This window comes from Etheostoma spectabile, chromosome 3 (assembly GCF_008692095.1).
Source record: "Etheostoma spectabile isolate EspeVRDwgs_2016 chromosome 3, UIUC_Espe_1.0, whole genome shotgun sequence".
NCBI classification, from domain to species: Eukaryota; Metazoa; Chordata; class Actinopteri; order Perciformes; family Percidae; genus Etheostoma; species Etheostoma spectabile.
In genome coordinates this window covers 6,583,231-6,591,413 of record NC_045735.1, presented here as the reverse complement: position 1 = coordinate 6,591,413, position 8,183 = coordinate 6,583,231, and the positions used below count along the sequence as shown (strand labels likewise).

Sequence of the window (8,183 nt, the reverse complement as noted above, 5' to 3'; positions counted from 1 at the left end):
AAGGAACTGAAACACATACACAACCCTAACACAGGTCAAAGTTTAGATTTTTCCAACACCTTGGTGATAATCTGCAACACTAATGACATTCTCAGAAACCTTTTCTCAGCTGTGCACCGTATTCAGTGCTGTTAACCAAATGCATGCTAACTGAGATGGTGACCATGGTAACATTATACCTGTTAAACACCAGCATATGAACATGTTTGCATGCGGCTAGCATTGCTGTTGACTTTTTGTTTTGTTTTTAACTCAGCAAGTACAGTCTGCTGCACGCACAATTGATTTATTTAAAATCATTAAAACCTATCAAATACTGCTGTACTACTACTACAATAAAACCTTATTCAAACATCTGGCAATCTTAGTCAGTCTGATTCATCATGATTCATCAGACATTTGACTCACCTCCTAAATGTGTGTCAGTGCTATAAGTTGAGGTGTGATACTTGATTGCATATTTCTGATAACTATGGCAATTTGAGTGAACAGCCACTTCAGAGATAGGATTAAGTGTCATGGTGCAGAACAGCAATAAATCCAAAAATGACTTGATCATGCCTGATTCCAATATTTGATATTAATTAAGGACATCATGATTCAATTACTCCATAAATATGTCATAAATCAAACAGAACCACATCAATCACATCAGAGGTGGAGGATTCTAAAGTAGCTTAGATGTGATTATGAATACATGCTGATTTTGATAAATATTAGCACACCATATATTATAACACACCATCATTATTAACACACCATCATTGGCAGTGGTGGCCTAAACGTCAAAGAAGGGAGCTTATGACTGGAAGGGGGTCAATCCTGATGGGCAGCATAAATTTGTGTGGGGAAAATAAAAAGCAGCACTTCAATGTTAGATGCTCAAAAAAACTGCTCAACTACGTCCCCGTAGGATGAAGTAGTATGAAGAGCGACGTGGTAGGGAGTAGTATTAAGACCGTAAGTCCACATAAGCACGAAGGTTAGGGCGATAGGTCAAAAAAACACTTTCACCTGGGAGGCGTTTGTGTCCCATGTAAACCTAAAGTTAATGCTTTTGTTAGCTATTGTCACAAATGTGAGTTACGGAACAAACATAATAATTTTAATTCAAATCAAGATCTTCTCCAAAATCTAGCAAAGTATTTCCATTGCCTAAACCTAACCAAGTAACCAATTCACAACAGAACGCAAATGCGTTTTAAAAAGGACACCAAGGGGTCCTGATCAAATGACTTAGCCACTGAAACAAGTATCACCTGCTCCAATTTATAGTGATGATATGGTCCTACTTGACACTGACCCCGATCCTGGATTAAAACAACCCTGGAGTGTCTCTCAAAATACACTAGGGAATGTACGGGTAGGATTTAGCACTACACCATCTAGACAGGGCCACTGTTTTTTTTCGGAATATTTCCTCACTGGTGACACCAGCTGAGAAGTTATGGAATAACCAACGTTAAATATGATTTATTATGTGGGCACTATAGATGTTGACCAATAAAACAGATGTCTTTGTTTTTATTTATTTTCCATTTTGTTTTTTAGGCAATGCAGGGAAAATCAATCAAACCGGAGCTGGTTGAAAAATCATAAATTGTGTTTTTTGTTATTGTGCACTCAAGGAAATCTCAACCAGTGGTGTTGGTTTATTCATTTTAAGAATGACTTTCATCTGCTTTTGCAGAAGCTAGCCTACTTCAAAAATATGAAATGCCTGAAAACAACAATTGCTTGGATTTTAAAACAAAAAGCTGATACTAATAAAATGATGATGATGCAGGTAGAATGTCATGTCCCTATGACATATATTCAGAATGGTGTGAAATGGAGTGATGGCTAAACAAAGCAAAATACAGCAAAAATACTGTAGTTGTTAGGATGGAAAAAGCTGAGAGAAGCACCAGTCAATACACCTGTCCAAACAAACAATCCCCAGATTCTACCCACTTGCTATTTCTGTGTTTGTGCATGTGTGCAACTTTAACTCTTGTCTAATAACTGTGAGGATGCATCTATTCCCAGAATGTATTGCATCATACACACATACTCACATACTCTTTTAACTCTGCGTACATGTCAGTAAAATGTATATGTCAGTAAAGTGTAAGTAAAAGATGGAGCACACAAATGGAACTACCAGAATATTCATGGCTTCTCTCTTCTTCCCCTTCACACACACACACACACACACTCTCTCTCTATCTCTCTAATATCCACTGGGTTTTTAGACTGCATGGCTATTTTTTGTCAGACTGATCACATTTGCATTTGTCATCTGTCACACTCACTCAGAACAAATGTTCAACCTGAACTGAAATACAGCTTTCCTGACAGGCAGGGCAGATATTTCACTGATTAACTATTGGTGTACCACCGTGTTGTATCCCATGTTTAAACATATCTCTTGGTTAATCTTCCTGTCTTACTTACTTACTGTCTAATACGTGGTGGGATTATTCCTGTTCTAACTAGTTTGGCCTTGTCATGTGTGTGCTGGGTCAAGGCAGACAGCCCCCAAGTGCCAAGTGTGGATGTTCTCTGTCACTCCTTGCTGACATGCTGACATTTACCGCACCGCCGCCGTCTTTGTGCTGCTCTCATCACCGTGACAGCGGCCTTATATATCGCTGAAAGTCCTAGTGCAGTATCAATTTGCTCACCCAGCTCACATTGAATGGGGGTAAAAGATGCATTCAAGGTGTACACATTCACACACACATTTCCAGAGAAATGCAGTGAAGTGTAGAGACAGGAGTGAACACACATACACACACACACACACACACAACCTTGGGGGAACCTAACCCTGTTGCGAATGTATTATCTCCCCCCCCCCGATACTTCAGGAACTTAACCCCATGGGTCAGTGTTAAATACATTTGTCGCGGTCAGCTGAAAGTCATGGAAAGGATTATGAATACACACAACCACAACCACAATCATATCAAAGTTATTGAAAACTACTGAGAGTGACATTTGTGCAGACTGGCCTATGATTTACATCTCTATGATTATATAGTCCAAAAGAAAGATGGATTTCAAGTCTTGAAATATTGTGAAGATGCATTGACATGCATGACGCATTTCTCATTATCTTTTTCAACATTGATCAGGCATCAAAAGAGTTTCCACTAAGCATGCAGCTAAGACTGTCCATAATTTGCTGTAGGCAGGGAATCATGCATTATTAATTTCCTCTTGACACATGGGCTGTTGTTGTCATGAATAGTTTAGAGAGCATCATGACTAACTCTAATGAATCAATGTTGAAACTTTAGTTATTAATATAAATTAAGTGGAACTTAATTTATTTTTATACCCGCCACCTGCAAAGGAAGCAATCACAGCTTTCATAACACAACCTCTGTTGTCTCTATATAAGCTCACAGAGGTGAATGGATTCAAGCTAAAATATCTTCAGGCACTGAAATAGGCAAACTTTATATTGCTTTTTTCCTCACTTTATTTACTTTGGTAAAAATGTAAGAGATTTGCCATATCTTCATTTCACAGTTATTCTCAAGTTTACTTTAGGAGTTTATATCTAAAACAACTGTTTTACTGAATACATTTTACCTCCATCATATTAATTACTATTCAAAATCTTCATTCATAATCTCGCACATTTATAACTGCTCTCTGGCACTATTTAATTCAAGAAGACAGCCTACATATGGGAGAGAAAAAGTCACGGAACGCATCAAACCTCCACAGTGCCTAGAGCACATTGGGCAACGTCTACGTGCTAGCTTTTAAAAACAAAACTGTCATCACAAACAAAGCATGATTTATTTACATTTTTTATTTAGACCATTAAAAACAATCACTCTAAATCAGCAGTAAGGGGTGCGTTGCAACAGCTGTTACACCGGTTTGCAGTCAGAGTTTATGAGTAACACGAAAAGGTTGAGAACCACTGCCTTAAAGATAGCTTAGGGAAGCTTCAGCAGCTGCAGCAGGGACAGTTGGCCATGATGAAATAGGCAGTATAAATACGTAGTAGGGAACGTATAAATTTGCCAAAAAACACTATCACATTGATCAACAGGGTAAACTACTAGCTTGGTACTACTAGCTCTCAGTCTTTTCATACTCCATATGTTTCACTGCTGGCAGTTTTTTATGTCGGCTGGCAGTTATATGTCGGGGTGTGTGGGTGGTAGTCTCACAGTGCCAGATTCATCTTCACAGTGCTGTGTCAGCGCTGTAAGGTGTTGCTACACCACACATACATTTCTTTAAACTAATCAGAATCGTCTTGGGCAAGGCTAATCTCTGGATGCATAGACGATGACTCTGCATAATAATCAGGGGAAGGAACTCATTTTGGTAGAACATTTGCATGTATGACGCAAGCTCTGGAATGGCCAATTCCCCTCAAAAGTAAATGCATATTTTATGAACATTATATATAGTTAACTGTTCACACAGTACAGTAACAGGAGCAATTTAAATTAGCTGGATACATGGTTAAACATAATTTGTTCTTACCAGTGTATCACTGTATGTACTTTATCTACAGCAATCCCCACCAATCGTTCCCGAAATGACATGTTCTAGTAAACATTTTTTTTTCTTTAAATCAAGTGTGCAATAGACAACCAACCTACATTAAATACTTCCTGAATATGCTATATTGGGGGTGGCAGTAGCTCAGGCCATATGGAGTTAGGTTGGGAACCGGAGGGTTGCTGGTTTAAGTCCCAATACAGAGTGTAGATTGGTAGCTAAAGAGATGCTCCACCTGGGCACCAAGGCACCATACCCCCCCACCACTCAGGGCACTGTTCCAGCACTGGCAGCCCACTCACTCTGACATCTCTCCATTTGTGCATGAATAGGTCCTGAGCATGTTTGTGTAGTGATTACTAACAAAACAGAGTGTGAATTATAATTTCCCCACTGGGGATCAATAAACAGTACAAATTATTAAATAATTGTTTTATTTCAGGCATTGCAGTGATTTGGGCCTTAAATGGGCAATTAGTGCTTGCCTTGATCTCATTGAACAATGCTTTATTTGACATTATGTCTGTCTTTCCTAATACTGAGTGGCCCTGTGGCTCAGCTATAGCTATGGCTGTTTCCATAACAGCTGACAGCATCTAATATGCAGTTAATGTGGCGTACAGAGAAGCTGCAGTACAGATAATGTAAGGGTTGTAAAAAGCTAATTAGCTAATTAGTTCTCTGGCAAAGGTGCACCAGGTGAATGGAGCTGGGTGAGATGGATAACAGACCGGCAGAACGATGGATGAGATTTTGAAATGGAAAGTATAGAGTAACATGCTGTGGTCAGGATGAAAAAAACTCTAAAGGTTAAAAGTGTCATCTAACCCGGTGCCAAGTAGCAGAAGAGTGGAGTGCATCTTCTGCACAAACCCTGATTAGCCTTGCTATGCCATTTTAATATCATTCTTAGCGTGATCCATGACACTTGATAATACAGTCCACCTCACTGGTAAGACCTGCTCGGCTTCAAAATGCAAGAAATATAACTGGTTAACAGAAATACATTATATACAGCTAACCACATACTTATGCTTGCTCTCACAGTAATTAGCCTGTGTCACCTTTTGGACCTATATGTGTGTTTTTATCTATTTTCTTTTAATTTTATTTTCACCTTTGATATACAATGAAACAATTTCCCTGATGCTTTACCCTCAGATCAACTTGACTTATGTGTTCCTCTTCAATATGAAAGACAAGTCGGTGGGTGAATCATCCAGTAATATTGCTGTTTGGTTCTCATAAAGTCCTTGGAATTTGCATTTCAGTTTTTTAATAAAATATTTTCCTGACCAGAGAGAAGATAAAAACAGGGGTTTGTTCAGGCATTGACTTAGTGTGTGCTGTGCAGTATCTCTGTGTATTTATGCTTGACTTACCATAACACCTCCACTATACACCAATTGTAACATTGAAAAATTAATTATGAATTAATTAATCCCAGTCACCAGCTGAATCAAATATTACTATTTATATATATATTTTATATTTTATATATTTATAATATTACTTACGAATATTTACTGATTCAGCAAAATCTCATTTTTTTACATTATGAGACATTTGAGTTCACCTGCTAAGCAAGCATATCATCTTACAGTGGCACAAAAACGTTGCTTTCTTGATCACAGGTGGTTGTTGAAACGCCTCATTTAATCACAGTAAATTCAAAGGAACATTTATGAAGCTTTTATGATGGTAATTATCTAATGATGGTTAATTTTATTTGGCCCATCAGTCCGTCTATCAGCCAGGACCTGTGCAATTTGTGTTATTTTGCGATATATAGTTAAAGGTCACATCCCGAGTCGAGTTGAGATAATGTTGCATTATGGGAATAAAAATTGTCTCATGAGCCATTCTGTATTATAATCACTTAATGGTCCACTAAAGGCTGAAAGCATTAAAGCTGCCTCTTTTACGGGTGATTATTACGACAAAAAAACTACATTGCAGTACAAGCAACAACACGGTTTTATCATATTGTAAATATAAAGTAACTGGAAATCCAAATTATTATTATTTTTATTATTATTGCATTATAAGTTCATCCCGATGACAAAGCAATGTCATGTTCCAAAGAAATATCTGCACACATGCAGGTACAATTACGTTCTTTGTTGTAATAAACACCTGTAAAAGAGACAGCGGTTATCATGTTCACTTTTCATGCTGCTGCTCCACTGAACACAAAGCAAAATCTGTTATTTTTACCCAGAATGGACCAAGTCCAAAGCCCACACCCAGTTTCATTCGTTTATTATTTGTTAGTCAGTTTCTAAGTGAATCTGTCAGTGCTACATTACTCAACATTATGATGTGCAGGGATTAACCTCAATAATAAATGTATTATTTTAGACAAATTGGAAAAGAAAATTAATGAACATACCTGTTTTGGAATAGACATTTTGCATGCATGCTAAACAGGGCCAGGCTTAACTGTGTCTTATTCTGGTCTACAGTGGTATTTAACTGTCAGGGGTGCAGCAACATGTGAAGTGACAAAGTGGAATATGTGACCCCTGATCCATCAAGAGAAAGTGTTTGAATCACAAATACGTTAAAAGGCCCTCTTTCTGTTGTCAGGTTTAATCACGCTTCACTCACAGTGGCTGTGCTTTGAATAGCAGGAGAGTACAGTCTGACTTTCATCTCCCGTGGGCCTTCACTAAATGATCCGGCTTGGATCAGAAGAGAGAAAGCAGGCGGGAACGATGGATAGATGGCTAATTTAGGTTTGAAATGAAAACGACAGCAAGATCACAGACAGCTTTGACGCACATCAATGTGCAGGAGGCATTCAAGGTGTAGAATCAATTTTAAGATTTTATTGTTTGTTTTCAAGGCCTTAAATGGCCTGGCCCCGGAGTCTTGGTGCTGGAGCACAACCGGTCCTTGCAGTCTTCAAATCAGCTGGTTTTAGAAGTCCCAAGGTCCAGGTATAAACGGTGGGGTGATCAGGCTTTTGCGGTTGCTGCCCCGAGACTCTGGAACAAGTTACCCCCTGATATCTGGACGATTACAGATGGAGCTCTTTTAGGTCCAAACTCAAAACTTATTGGTTTAGAATTACGTTTAATACCTAGTAGCAATTTCCCCCTCCTGTTTCTATGTAACCTTTTCTGATTTTACTGTACTTCATTTCTTTGTACGACATGTTGTGTTACTCTTGGTTTCTGATGTGAAGCCCTTTAGATACCCGCTGGTTACTTTAAAGTGCTATATAAATACAATGTTGATTGATTGTTCAAGTTCAACAGAAACCTTAACAAGTATAATTTTTATTCTCTGGTACATTAAAAATGCATGAACAGGTTTGGAACAGAATTAGAAAGACGGGGAACACCATTCTAAGACAAGCACTTCTATCAGCACCTTATCAAGGTCTAAATATTTTGTTATATTGAAAATGAGATAAAGTAGAGGGCAGTAGGCTGGTGCGTTGCTGTCACGAACACTGTTCTGTTGACCATGATACTGAACTCATAAATGCTCTAGTCAAGCCACCTACAATGAATGTGTCTTTTGTTAACATAAGGGATAGAAATACAATTTCAGAGTAGAATTATGAGGCAGTCTTTCTCCAGCAAGGTGAAACAAAATGGGGCGGGGGGGGGCGGAGGTGGGGGGGAGCGGAGGTGGGGGGAATGGTATGAAGGGCAAAT

At 38.5% G+C, this 8,183-nt stretch overlaps 1 protein-coding gene and 1 long non-coding RNA gene across 2 annotated transcripts in view; one reads left to right on the top strand and one right to left on the bottom strand.

The window, feature by feature from the left end:
• LOC116687151 (calsyntenin-2) overlaps positions 1-8,183 on the top strand; it is a 222,789-nt gene that overhangs the window by 113,209 nt on the left and 101,397 nt on the right. The window lies entirely within an intron of this gene.
• Positions 1-8,183, bottom strand: part of LOC116687152 (uncharacterized) — a 12,681-nt gene that overhangs the window by 2,450 nt on the left and 2,048 nt on the right. Inside the window, exon 2 of the long non-coding RNA XR_004331472.1 lies at positions 2,789-2,795. This is a non-coding gene — a long non-coding RNA (uncharacterized LOC116687152). The remainder of the gene's footprint in view (positions 1-2,788; positions 2,796-8,183) is intronic.